This window comes from Bos indicus, chromosome 8, assembly GCF_029378745.1.
Source record: "Bos indicus isolate NIAB-ARS_2022 breed Sahiwal x Tharparkar chromosome 8, NIAB-ARS_B.indTharparkar_mat_pri_1.0, whole genome shotgun sequence".
Classification (NCBI taxonomy): Eukaryota; Metazoa; Chordata; class Mammalia; order Artiodactyla; family Bovidae; genus Bos; species Bos indicus.
The window spans coordinates 70213852-70227303 of record NC_091767.1 but is presented as its reverse complement, the minus strand read 5'-3'; positions in this window follow the sequence as shown (position 1 = coordinate 70227303).

The following is a 13452-nucleotide window of genomic DNA, read 5'->3' as shown; positions in this document are numbered from 1 at the left end:
AAATTTTAAAATATTTTCTCTATGGTATTCATGAATTTTTCACTAATTAAAAACTCGGTAATAAAATATCTTAGGGTCCATATAACAAGTATTAACAGATTAAAGATTGCATTGAGTTCAAAATGTAGTCTTTGTCGTATTCTGGATGCTGTATAATCACCTGCAGAATTAGTGCAGGTAAACTGGAAACAAACAGACGAGTCAGTCCTGGGACAGCAGCTGGTGCCCGAGCCCCTGCCCCTTCAGACACACCCCAACCCCACTCTGGGCTTCAGCTGCTTTGAGAATCCAGAGAAACACGAAGGACCAAGCAGATCAAGGAGAGAACTCTGTGGCTGACTTTATTCTGACATATAGCTAAAAGCTGCTGGTAAAAAAACTTAAAACCCAATCCAGCTTTCCAGCTGAGCCGTGAACAGGACAGAGCAGACAGCCTCCTGCTCTCAGAGCGGCTCGAGCAGGGCTGGGCTCCCGGGCCGGACCCACCAGAGGACCACCCAGAGCAGCACCTGCAAGGGAAGGTGGCCCCTCAGCGGCAGCCGACCCCCAGATGCCGGTGTACTTCAGTGTTAAACACTGGCCTCCGGACGGAGAGGCCCAGGGCAGGGCAGCCTCGTGAACCCTGATGCTCTGGGCCCTGTTCCCTCTGAGAACGTGCACACAGGGCGTGGCCAGCAGCACTGCCGCTGTGGGAGGGACACCCATGTGCAGGGACGCGAGGGAGACTCGGGCCGTGCTCTGACTACTCCGGCGGCAGCCAGGTGCCAAGGTCATGTTCTCTGCTGCTGAGGGCTCTCCCGGGCCGACCTCCGGAGACCCGCTGACCCTCCACTCCTAGGGTGTGGCCGTCCATGCCCCTGCGGGACCAGGCCGGCCTGTACTCACCCCGAAGCTCAGCAGGAGTAAGTCCTGACTGTAGCAGAATCCAGCCTCTGCGTTCCCGCCACGCTGCATGGTCCCATGAGCGCAGGAGGAAGTGTGCAAACACAGACCTCCAGATTCACAGAGCTCCAGATTCACATATTCGACACAGTCTATTGTTACCCAGTTTTACACTTACCTCATTCCCTCAGCTGCCAGCTTTACAGGAAGAGGTACGAGATGACAAGACCACCATCAAATGTGAAACCTCGACCCCCACCTCTCTGCGGTCCCTTCGGCTGGACCGGCTGCAGATGGGGTGCTGTGCACGGCCAGCCACGAGGACCTGAGGGACGCCCGCAAGTAAGGAGCTTGTGCGCCTCGTCGTCAGTTTCAGGAGCCCTGTGCCTCTTGTCTTGAAAGTGATGGAAGGATAATTTTAAAGGAATCCCAGTGGATTCGGTGCCTGTGTCTAGGGGTGTGTGTGTGCATGTGTGTGTTTTCTGGTAGGCAGGTTTCTCTGGATCTGGTGTTAAGGTGGATGTCTAACTGTGTGTGTGTGTGTGTGCATGCACAAGTGGGTTGTTCTTTGCTCTGTTGCTATGCGTGCCAAACTCTAGGATGTTCTGGTGGCTTCATAGAGAACAATTCAAAGTACGAAGATTTTCTGACCACAGAGGGTAATCTTAGTTCTGTCAGTCAACCAGAGACAACATTGAATACAGGGAAAATGCCTTATCTATAAAACGTGAAAAAATGTTTTAGTATTCCAGAAAAAAATCACTTGAATATAGTTTAACATTTGTGGCATTATAGATGTGAGAATCAGTTTGTTTCTCAAAACTGTTTTCTTTCTATTAAGCCCCAATTTGTCTCAAAGATATTCTTTTAATTGCTAAATTTACGCAGCCAATGTGCGGGGAGCTGCCCGTGAGAACGGGGTCCTTTGTGCGAAGGACACAGCTCTGGGAGCTGCCTCAGTCCTTGAGGGTTTGCTTGCAAACATAGCTCTCTGTCCCGCCACCCCAGAGATTAGGCACTTATTTACTGCAGACACCTGGAGTTCGGTGCAAACTTCTCAGCACAGGGAAATGTTATCTGGTGTAAGAAATAATAACAGGGTGCCATTCCCATGCTCTCAAGATTTCTTGTGACTTTTTGTAAGATGTATAGGACAACCAAGAAAAAATGTCAACTGTCTTGTCTTTCTCACGCTTTTCGTATAAATATAAGATGCTGAATAAAGTTGGTGTCAGACTGCGTCCTTTCGTGGAGACGTGTCTGAACCTCTCGACCCCATCTTTGTTGTAGTCTCTTGCTTTAGTTTCTTTCTTAGCCCCGCCGTGCACGTTCTCGGGACCTGATCGACTTTGCCAGCTGGCACCGGCACCAATGCATCCACTTTCAGAGCATTTTTGAGAGTTGGTGAATCTCAGATTTTCACGTTGCGTGGAAACTCCCAGGGAGAGTACTGCGGGGTCACCAGGTGCTGGACGCACTCCGTGAGGAGGGGAGGCCGAGGCCGCGGGACCGTCCGCATCCCTGTTGGTCATTGCAGTGTCCTGGGTGTGCAGGGACTCCCCTCAGGCATCACGTACCTCCTGCTCTAAATGCTGTCTTTCCTCTTCCCCTTGGTGGACACTGTCACGCGCCAGCTCGCAGGGGAAGCCGAGTCAGCAGGTGTGCTGAGCTGTGTGTGTCCTGAAGCCTCCCCGTGGGGCTCGTCCCCAGCTCCAGGCTCTGAGCTGAGCAGCGCTACAGGAGTGGGGCATGGTGTTGGTGAAGGGGAGCCCAGCGAACCCTCGTAGGAGGTGCTGGGCTGTGTGGACGGTCAGTCTCGGAAAACAAGGCCACACCTGTTGTCTGGGTGGTGCCACGTGTGTAGCATTTGATGGGAAGAAGCTCACACAGCCATCTTGTTAGGAAAGACAGCTTGACCGTGGTGCTCATGTCCTGCTTTAAAGTGCCCGTTGTCATCCACAGATGGTGTGGCCCTCTCTCGGGCATGTCTGTTCCCCATAGAATTCACCGTATTTCCGAATGTCTTTCTCCTGTGACTCTAATTTTAAGGCAAGGAAGCATGCCACGTCAGTTTACTGCTAAGCAAGTGTTTTAACGAATTGTACTTGGGGTCTCGAATTTGACCCTCGAAGGGGCAGAGGAGGTCTGAGCTAAGTAGCCCCGCAGGGCAGCCCGAGCAGGGTCATCACAGCATTCCACAGAGCAGGCAGCCCCCCAGGCTTGTCTCTGAAGCTGTCTCTGTAAAGCTAGGTTTCAGATGAGAGTGAGCCAGTGACAGCAGAGTGATGCAATATCTTATAGCCGAGGAAGGAAATAAACCCCAGCAGAAGCCAAGCGAGTCTTCCATTTGCTTCTGGATGGTGGTTGTGGTTGGGACGTGAACTCCAGGCACGTGATACATGCCTTGTTCCCCTGGGATATGGGAATTTAAAAAGTTTGCCTTTTTAAAAACTCTCCCTGAGCTATTAAGGGGCTTCCCTGGTAGCTCAGATGGTAAAGCATCTGCCTTTACCAATGTGGCAAACCTGGGTTTGATCCCTGGGAGATCCAAGATCCCCTGGAGAAGGAAATGGTAACTAACCCACTCTAGTACTCTTGCTTGGAAAATTCCATGGGTAGAGGAGCCTGCTAGGCTACAGTCCATGGGGTTGCAAAAAGTTGGGCACAACTGAGTGAATTCACTTTCACTTTCACTTCTTGAACTATTAAGATACCTGTTGTGTTTCCTGGTATAATTATTCCTAGAAAATAGAATACTTACTATTCTAGGAAACCTAAGGTTGACTTAAAGGAACAGTTACTTGAAATTTGATGTGAAACATTTCGAGCTTTAACCATACATAGACTTCACAATCTTAAGTCAAGTCTAATGCCATTTGAGTGTATTGAAAAGCCACTGTGTATCTTTAGGGAATTTCCTAGCAGTGCAATAGCTAGGACTCTGCACTTCCACTGCATGGGGCCTGGGGTTTGATCCCTGGTTGGAGAACTAGGGTCCCGCAAGCCACACAGCGGCCTAGTCAAAAAAGAATGACCAGTATCTTAATTTAGCACATAGCTAATTAGCTGAACAGCTGTGCAGGATAGAAACAGCCCCATCCAGCCCTCTCCTTGCTTGCTGTGTTAGAGTGTTCTGTGTTGAAAGTCTGCGCTGCTCTTTGTGTGTCTGTTGTGAAATGCTGTGCATCCCTGAAGCTCTCTCAGGGACAGGTTCCTCTGCTCAGACCCCGGTGTGGTTTCCTCTTCTACGTATCTGTCCTCACTGTTTAGAAAGGGAAGAGTGGATGTTTTTCCTTGACTACCCTCCTCCCTTGGATGTGCCGACTTCTGAATCCTTTAAGGTTGGCAATAACTCTTTCATAGGGAAGGAGGTGATTCTATAAGGAATTGCGGGGACTCATTCAGCATTTCATGACTCAGGTGTTCTTTGTAATATGTCTGAACTCTCATTAAGTAGATGGTTTAGAAGATTAAAGGAAAATGATGAGATGCATACTATTTCACTTTTGCAAATTTATAAAGAGAATAAATACTTAGGTTAACTTGTTTTATACCCGTGTGTAGTAATGATTCTTGGATTTTGAATGTTTCGCTACTTGTAGGCATGAGTTGCTGGAGGAAGCCGGGAGACAAGGCGTGCCTTCGCACAGTGGGACGGGCCAACTGTTGTGGTCTGGCTGGAGGTGTGTATGCGCACCCCCCCACCCCCACCCCCACCCGCGCCCGCACCTGCACCCCCTTCCTGGGCCGGTGCATCAGTCCCTCCACAGCCACGCATAACCTCCTGCCTCCTGTCTCCCGTACCCAGCTCTGGGTCGGGATGCCGGCCTGGTAGGTGGCTGCTTGCCGAGCCAACGTGAAGAGCGGCGTCATCATGTCTGCCCTGTCACACAGAGATCCAGCGTGAGATCGGCATCAGCAACCCGCCGCACCTGCTGAAGCTGCGCCTGGCGATCCAGGAGATCATGTCCCTGACCGGCCCCTCCGCCCCTCCCACGTCCAGGTCCAGAACGGTGCACCTCCCTCCTTCCGTAGGGAGAGTTCGCCACCCCCCCCGCCCCGTTTGTGTCGCTTGCGGGGTTTTCTATACAGATGTCCACTGTTCCAGCTTAAATAAAGTTCTAGCATTCAAAACCATGACAGCTTTTCATTTGCGGCAGTTGTGCTGTTAAAAGATAGATGATTGAATACTTCAGACAGATTATTTTTGTAACAGCTGGGCTGCAGTGGCAGTGTAATAGAGAAATGGGAGTTTTTGAAAACATAAAAAAGGGACTTTTGAAAATGTGAAAAGTGTAAAAAGAAAGGAAGTTTTTGAAAATGTATTAAAAGAAATGTAAATATAAATGTCAAGAAAGTGAAAGAGAAAAGGCTTAGCCCCCAGGCTGCATTGTTTTTCCCTCATTTGACTTGTCAGGCCTGTCCTATTGGGCAGATTCCTTTTTGGGAGCTGTAGACCCTGGGCTTTCAGGGTTTTAAGAGTCTGTACATCCGCCAGGTCACACCAAGTCGTATCGTGCTCATCCAAGTTTCCTCCACGTGGGAAGACCTTGAAAGTCCTGTAAGAGGGTCCTCCTAGTTGGAAAAATTAAAACGAATCTGGTGGAAACGTGGATTGTTGCCAGGAGCTCAGGGCCAGCCAGCTCCTCATTTCTCGAGTGCAGACTCAGGACACAGCTCAGTCCCCACACTCGGTGTGTCCACTCTGGAGAGGAACCCTGGTGAGGAGACGTGACCTCCCAGATGTACCTGCCCTGAGGAGCAGGTGGAGCCTGACTCAGGCTCACAGTTATTTTACACAAAAAGCGTGAAGGCTTTCTCGTCCATTTGTCTTCCTTGTTTCTAAGTGTGAGCGTGAGGGTGGTCAACTCACCCTGCACTGATGCGCTTGTTCCCAGCGTACCTGCTCTGCTCTCTGTGCCCCAGAGGGTTCACCAGAGCCACCTATTTAGAAATGAAGGTGCTGAGGGCTCCCCGGAGGTTTTATTAAAGTATCTCAGTAAAGGGAGCTTCTTATGAGTTGAGTTTAACAGATGGTGAACTCAAGCAGCACCCCCCGTGAGGATGGGGTTGGGGGTGGGGCATGGGCAGAACCCCTGATGAGCTCCTGGGGATGGGGAAGGTGGCAGGAAGGAGGGTGAGGGCTGTTCCTTGTGGGATGTCCACAGATTGTACCTCACCCCTCACTGATGAGCACTTAGGCCGTTTTCCAAACACTTGTCACTGTTTTGGAGAAAACAATCATTGCCCAGCTCCTACTCAATTGTGTAGAATATGTTTCTAGAATTGAAGTGTAAACATCTGCTTTATTCATTCCATCCTCCGTTCATCCACCCTTCCAGCCAGCCAGCCAGCCAGCCAGCCATCTGTTCATCCATCCATCCACTCACTAATCCATCCATGCATCCACTCAGTAATTCATCCATCCATCCATCCACTCAGTAATTCATCCATCCATCCATCCACTCAGTAATTTATCCATCCATCCATCCACCCATCCATCCATCCATCTGTCCATCCAGTCAGCCAGTCATCTGTCCATCCATCTGTCTACTCACTAATCCTTACATCCACTCATCCATCCATCCTCCATCTGTCTATCAATCTATCCATCTATCCAACCACCCATCTGTCCATGCATCTATCCAACCACCCATCCATCCATCTACCCATCCACTCATTAATCCGTCCAATCATCTGTTCATTTATCCATCCACCATCCATCCATCTGTTCATTTATCCATCCATCCATCTATACAAACTTCCTTCCTCCCTCCCCCGATCCCTTCCTCCCATCCTTCATTCCTCAGGAGAACTTTACGTTTTTGTGCATATTGGTATTTTATTCCTCTTAAGTTTAATCATAGGGTATTTCTATTTCTCCCAGCACCTTCCTTTTTTGGACTGCATCCTTTCTCCGCTGCAGTTTCCAGCAGGTACACTGATTCTTTTGCCAACAATAACTCTGGAGAGTTGTTAGCATCTGACTCCCTGACAGAGCTGTTCTATTATCACCATATTTCAGCTGATACTTTTGAGTTTTTCAGGTAGGCCATCATATCATCTTCAATCAGTGGCTATTTTATTTCCCTCTTTCAGCAACTACAATTATTATTGACTTTTCTTGTCTGATAGCACATTCTAGAACTTTCAGAGCATTGATAATTAGCAGAGGTGATCACAACATCCTTGACTTGTCCCTGACTTTAATGAGACCACTTGTAACACATCACTATTCAGTGCAATTTTTGGCCCTTGGCTTGAAATAGATGTTTCTAACTCTGTTTCAAAGCTGTCCTTTTTGCTTTTAAAGAGTTTTTAGCAGGAAGATGTTCAGTTCTATCCAGTGAAGTGGGAGACAGAGGATGAGATGGTCATGTTGCATCACAGACTCAATGGACATGAGTTTGAGCAAACTCCAGGAGATAGTGAAGGACAGGGAAGCCTGGGGTGCTGCAGTTCATGGGGTTGCAAAGAGTAAGACACAACTTAGCAACAGAACAACAATAACAACAGCGGGAAGATGTTGCATTCTATCCAGTCTCTTCTTCAGCATCAAGTCAAGAAGACCACACATGGAGTGGATTGTAGGAGGCCATGATTCTCCTGCCCTGGCCTGTAACTGCCCCCTTTGCCACATTACTTTGCAACATTTCCTGTCAAGAGGCATGGCATATTTCTACAGCTTCTGGGCTGGCCTTGTGACTTGGCTTGGCCAACAGAAAGAGGCAAAGTGATAAGCTTCCAGGGCATTTAGAGCATTGCTCTCTGGCCACTTCCCTATGAACTAGCCCAGGCCAGCCTGCTGGAGGACAAGACTCCCATCATTATCCCTGCCAACAGCCAGCTTGTCCATCATGAACCATGGCTACCCTTGAGCAGCCAACCTCAGCTAACCCACCAGCTGACTGTGGATGCAGGAGTGTCCCCACTGGAGATCAACCACACATCAGGCCCCAATCAGCCCCCCGACCCACAGCCTGATGAGAGATAATGGGTGGCTGTTTGCAGCCACTAAGTTCTGGGTGGTTCACTGTGCAACAGTAGATAACCACACAATGGCTGTTCTCCTTTGGCCTGTTGAACATGAACTGATGTTTACTGTTGTGTCCTGGAAATCAGAGAATGAGTCTGTACGTGTGATCGGGCCCAATTTTTTGACATGCTGCCGAGTTGCCCAAAACTCAGCAAATGTGACCAGGCACTCCTTATCAGAATTGGCTGAGACTTTATAAAATCGAAGGCTCATTTTGTCTTATTGCTTCAAAAAATGATGCTACTGGGATTTCCCTGATGCTCCAGTGGCTAAGACCCCATGCTCCCAATGCAAAGGGCCTGGGTTTGATCCCTGCTCAGGGAATTAGATCCCACGTGCCACGACTAAAGATCCCATGTGCTGCAACTAAAAGATCCAGCACGATGCAGCTAAGACCCAGCGTGGCCAAATTAGTAACTATTTAAAAACTGGTGCTAAGACCCAGCGTGGCCAAATGAGTAAATACTTAAAAGGTGGTGCTAAGACCCAGTGTGGCCAAATAAATAAATATTTAAAAACTGGTGCTGGAGCCAACTTGTGGGAGAGGATGGGGTGTGCTCCCTGGGGTGCCCAGCATGCTGGGTTCCAGGTGTGCGATGCTTAGAGGAGAATGAGTGTGATCTCCAGAGTGAGGACACAGTGGCTGACACCCAGAGGTCTTAGGCCCCATAGACACAGCCAGCTGAGGCCACTTTCTGACTGGGGAGGAGGGAGGGGGGCTAGCGACAGTTGGTACCATCCCGTAGTCTGTCACAAAGTCTAAGTCGAAAGAAGCTCCCAGAATACTGCTGTCCCTGGGGTTTTGCTGTGGTGGTTTTAAATTACGTCCTCGAGTTTTGGGGTGTTCCTTTGTTCAGAAGGGAACCCAATCTCCCTCCCCTTAAGTATGGGCCAAGCTTAGTGACTCGCTTCTAATGAATAGAATAAGGTAGAAATGACAGCATGTAACTACTGAAAAGAGGGCCGTCAGAGACATTTCAGACTCTTCCTCACTCTCTCTCGGACTTCCTGCCGTGTGCGAAGCCAGCCGCCATGTTGTGAGGACGCTTAAGCAGCCTGAGGAGAGGTCCGTGTGGGGAGGAGCTGAGGCTCCGCCAACAGCCCTGTGAGTGTGCCATCTTGCAGGCTGATCTTCCAGCCCCAGAACCACCTTCAGAAACCTGCAGCCCTACATGACATCTTGACGATAACCTCACGAGGGACTCCCAAGCCAGAATCGCACAGCTAAGCCATTTCTGAATTTCTGACCCCACCGAAAGAACCTGAGATAATAAATACACGTTATTTTAAGCCACTAGGTTCTGAGGTTGTTTGTTACACAGCACAAGCTAACTAATATACTTCTTATGGTGGCTCTGGGTGGTGAGTTCATCCATGTCAACTTGTTCTCTTTCATGGACTCAGGGTTCTGGCACAGTTTTCTCTGCTCTAAGATCCCACTAGCACAGACGTCTTAGTTTACTGGATACCCTACTTAAAACGTATGCCAACTCTTTGCTTGATAAAGAGTGAGTTTTGGTTTCTGAGACTGGTGTTGTACCTGAGAAGCAGGTCTCTGACCAAGGCTCTTCTACGGACCTCTGCAGGAGAAGACCCCGGAAGCTGCCTGACATCTGTCCTAACCACCCTGCTGTTGGTCTCTCACCCTTGTGTAGGGTTTGGCGGCAAGCTCAACACAGGGTACCCCGTGTAGACAGAAGCCATGTCATGGATAATTCCATGGTGGGATTACATGGTTGGTGAGAATGCCGAGGTAGATTGAAGCAGGGGTGGGTTCCAGCACTGCCCTCTCCTGATGTCTTCAGACCATCTCGTGGGAGCTTCACACACGTGCCAGAGACAGGCACACAGGATGCCTTTTTGGTAATGAAGCACTTGCACGCGGCCAGCACCCAGGAGCCCCCTTCCTGACCCCCAAGGGGAAACCACTACCCCGATTCTTGTCTGCTCACAACGCTTCACTCACCTATTTCACTCACCTGTCCACCTGGACGCCAAACTTGCCTCCAAACCCCCAGATGGAGTCAACCTGCAAGCAGTGCTTGGAAAGCTTTGACTGGTGTTCATGGCCGACAGCTGACTGGAACAGGGGCAAAGTGAAGCATCAGACGCCCACCAGCATTGCCACACTAGACCCGATGCCCCACCCTGAGGCAGCCTGCACTTCTGCTCAGTGTGGGTGATGCAAACAAAATCACTCAATGTGGAAGCCGGCCCAGAGGGAGGTAACTCCAGGGGGCATCGCAACACCAGGGCCCCCAGTCAGGTGTTCCTGAACCCTGTCCACACCAGGCTCCCCAGAAGTCTCCCAAGAACCCCAGCCATAGAGGGCCTTCTGAGGTGCCTGAGCATGAAGAAACAGGAGGCCAGCCCCCAACCAGAACCACAGAGCCAGCAGCCTGCCAACGGCTCCTAAGCCCACTTCCAGGAAGACTGCTGGCAGTGATCACCCTCTTCAGGTGGGACACTGTCAAAGCATGTGACCCAGGAATCAGGGCACAAACTGGAACACAGATGCCATGCTTCAGGCACACCCCACATTCAGTGTCAACACCTGCCACACATCCAGCCCGTCCAGGTGTGCAGTGGGGCCTGCCACCGCCTCATCATCCCCCAGTCAGGGAAGTGGGGCTGGTGACTTCCCAAGGCCACATTCTGACCGAGCAGTCCACCCTGAGCTTTGCGCTGTGTAGTCAGTAAGCCATGGCCCATGCCCACATCCAGCACCAAGATTCTTTGTAAATAAAGCTTTCTGGAACATACAGATGTTTCTGAACATGTGTTCATTTACAGAAAATCGATGCCTCACTTTGTGTCAAGACACTACAGCTAGTTCAGGAGCCACCCGAGACCCTGTGGTGGCCAGGAAGCTAAAAATATTTATACCCCAAAATCTGAGTGGGCCCCGTGCTGCTCTAGTCGCCCAGGCCCGACCCTTAGAGGAAGGCACCAGGCTCCCTCAGCAGAATGGAGAGTGGTCACGGACCTCTCTGTGGACACTGAGGACACAGGACAGATGACTGACGCATGACCCAATGCCAGGCGAGGAGGCGGCTCGTCCAAAGCCTAGTTCCTACTCAGGGGGTCACCCCCACCTTGGCTCCCTCCTACAATAAAGCAAGGGGCCTGCCGGCCCACTACCAACTCCTCTCCCACTTGTTTATCTGGAACTTCAGCGGCAGCTTAGGGTCCAACCCCCACAGGGTCATCACCACTTCTGACAACTCTGCAGGCAGCTCAGGGAGCTGTTCTTCCACAGCCGGGGAGCAAAGCAGGTTTTACTTTCCAGTCTGGAGCTGTTACTTTCTCTCCCTCCCAGGCTGGATCCAATGCCCACAGCTAACAGCCAATCCAGAGCACTGCAACCTCCAAAAACCTGTGGCAGAGACCACCCATCTGAAGCTTCAGGGGTCTCACCCGGAAAACATCAAGAGAACATGGAGGCAGCAGCACCCAAAGGATCCCCCAGCATGACTCTTCATCACTAAGAAGTCAGAGCGAACTCTTCCAAAAATGTGGCCAGAGTGAAAGCTTAGCGATTCTCCCAACTTTCTGATCAAAACAGCTTTCTCCCCCAGATTGCCCTTGGTCTTACACTGACGAGACTCTATTTCTTATTAGACAGTCAGCACCAGGCAGAGCACTGCAGGAAGCAGGGATGACACTCTGGTCGTGGGGGGCGCCCCTCTCTCAAGCAGGTGCTGGACTACGAGTGTGACAAGCCCTGTCATTCTGGGCTTAGTCCAATCTAGGCACAAAGGGGATGGAGTAGAATTACAGAGGAACCCGACCCCAGCTGATACCTCAGCACAGAGTAAAGGCAGACATCTCAAGTTACCCAGCCTGGGAAACGCACACCCACTTCACTGCAGACGCAGCACACCTGCTCTGGTCTACTGTCCTCTCTGCACGGCGGACACAGCCCCCAGCTGACTCAGCCCGGGAGGCCCAATAATAGCCATATGGGAAGCTTAAATAGACCCAGGAAATGAAAAATGTCTCCATAAAATCAAGATCTATGACCACTGAACAAACTCTGTGTTAGACAACATATGTAAGACACAGTATGGAAAAGAAAAAGACTTCTGAAGTAAAAAATGGGAAGGGAGAATGAGAAAGCTAGTATATTGACAGAACTGTCTGGTCAGAATACAAGCAGTCTACAAAACAAAAATAAAATAGAAGGTAATGCACAGCTGGATGACATCATCCACTCAACGGGCATGAGTCTGAGGAAACTCCAGGAGATACTGAAGGACAGAGAAGCCTGGTGTGCTGCAGTACACGGGGTCACAAAGAGTTGCCCACGGCCGAGCGACTGAACAACAGCAACAACAATACATGCTCGTGTCAAGTGAGTAGCAGAGATAATAGCTGTTGTGTGTGTGTGTGTATGTGTGTGTGTTAGTCGATTAGTCGTGTCCAACTCTTTGTGACCCCATGGACTGTAGCCCACCAGGCTCCTCTGTCCATGGGATTTCCTAGTCATGAATACTGGAATGGGTTGCCAATTCCTCCTCCAGGGGATCTTCCCGACCCAGGGATCAAACCCAGGTCCCCTTCCCTGCCAGCAGATTCTTTACCGTCTGAGCCACCAGGGAAGCTCAATTCCATCCATAACTCCCCCTTAGTTTGCCTTCAGTGGTGTTGTCCAAACCAAGGAAGACATTTGATAGCTTCCACATCTCTCATTCCTTCCTTTTCACCACAGTCTGTATGAGACTCATAGAATGCTTAAGAAGAAATATAAATATTGCCCATACAGGGGCAAGAAGTCAGAGGCTGTATCTATAAATCTGTCAAATTAAAGTATAGATCTTGGGTCTAAAAAAAATTAAGTGCTATTGTGTCCATATAACTGGAGGGAGGAGATTAGACTTTCACATAACGTGTCAAAAGCCTGTGGGTCTCCAGTGGAAAACCCCAGGTATTATAAAAAGATTTTTTTTCTATGCTTCTACCACTTCTAAGTTGATCCAAAAAAGCAGATGTGATAGGTATTGTAATTTTTTTCACTGATCTACATCCTTGCACAAACAATTATTTTCAATTCGTCCCTTGAACCGAAGCAAAAGTTCTTGGGCTTTTCCCTCCTTTTGTGCATCTCCACTCTGCCACAAGGAATTAATATCAGCTGTCTTTTTAAATGGCACCCCACTCCAGTACCCTTGCCTGGAAAATCCCATGGACGGAGGAGCCTGGTAGGCTGCAGTCCATGAGGTCGCTAAGAGTCAGACACGACTGAGCAACTTCACTTTCACTTTTCACTTTCATGCGTTGGAGAAGGAAATGGCAACCCACTCCAGTATTCTTGCCTAGAGAATCACATGGACGGAGGAGCCTGGTGGGCTGCCATCTATGGGGTTGCACAGAGTCGGACACTACTGAAGCGACTTAGCAGCAGCAGTCTTTTTAAAACGTTGATCGATTTTTCCTTTGTGAACAAGTCTGTTCATATTATTACCTTCCCCAAGAAAGAAATAGACAATTGGTTGCTTTGTACAATACATATGCTTATATTGCCCCTGAAAGAA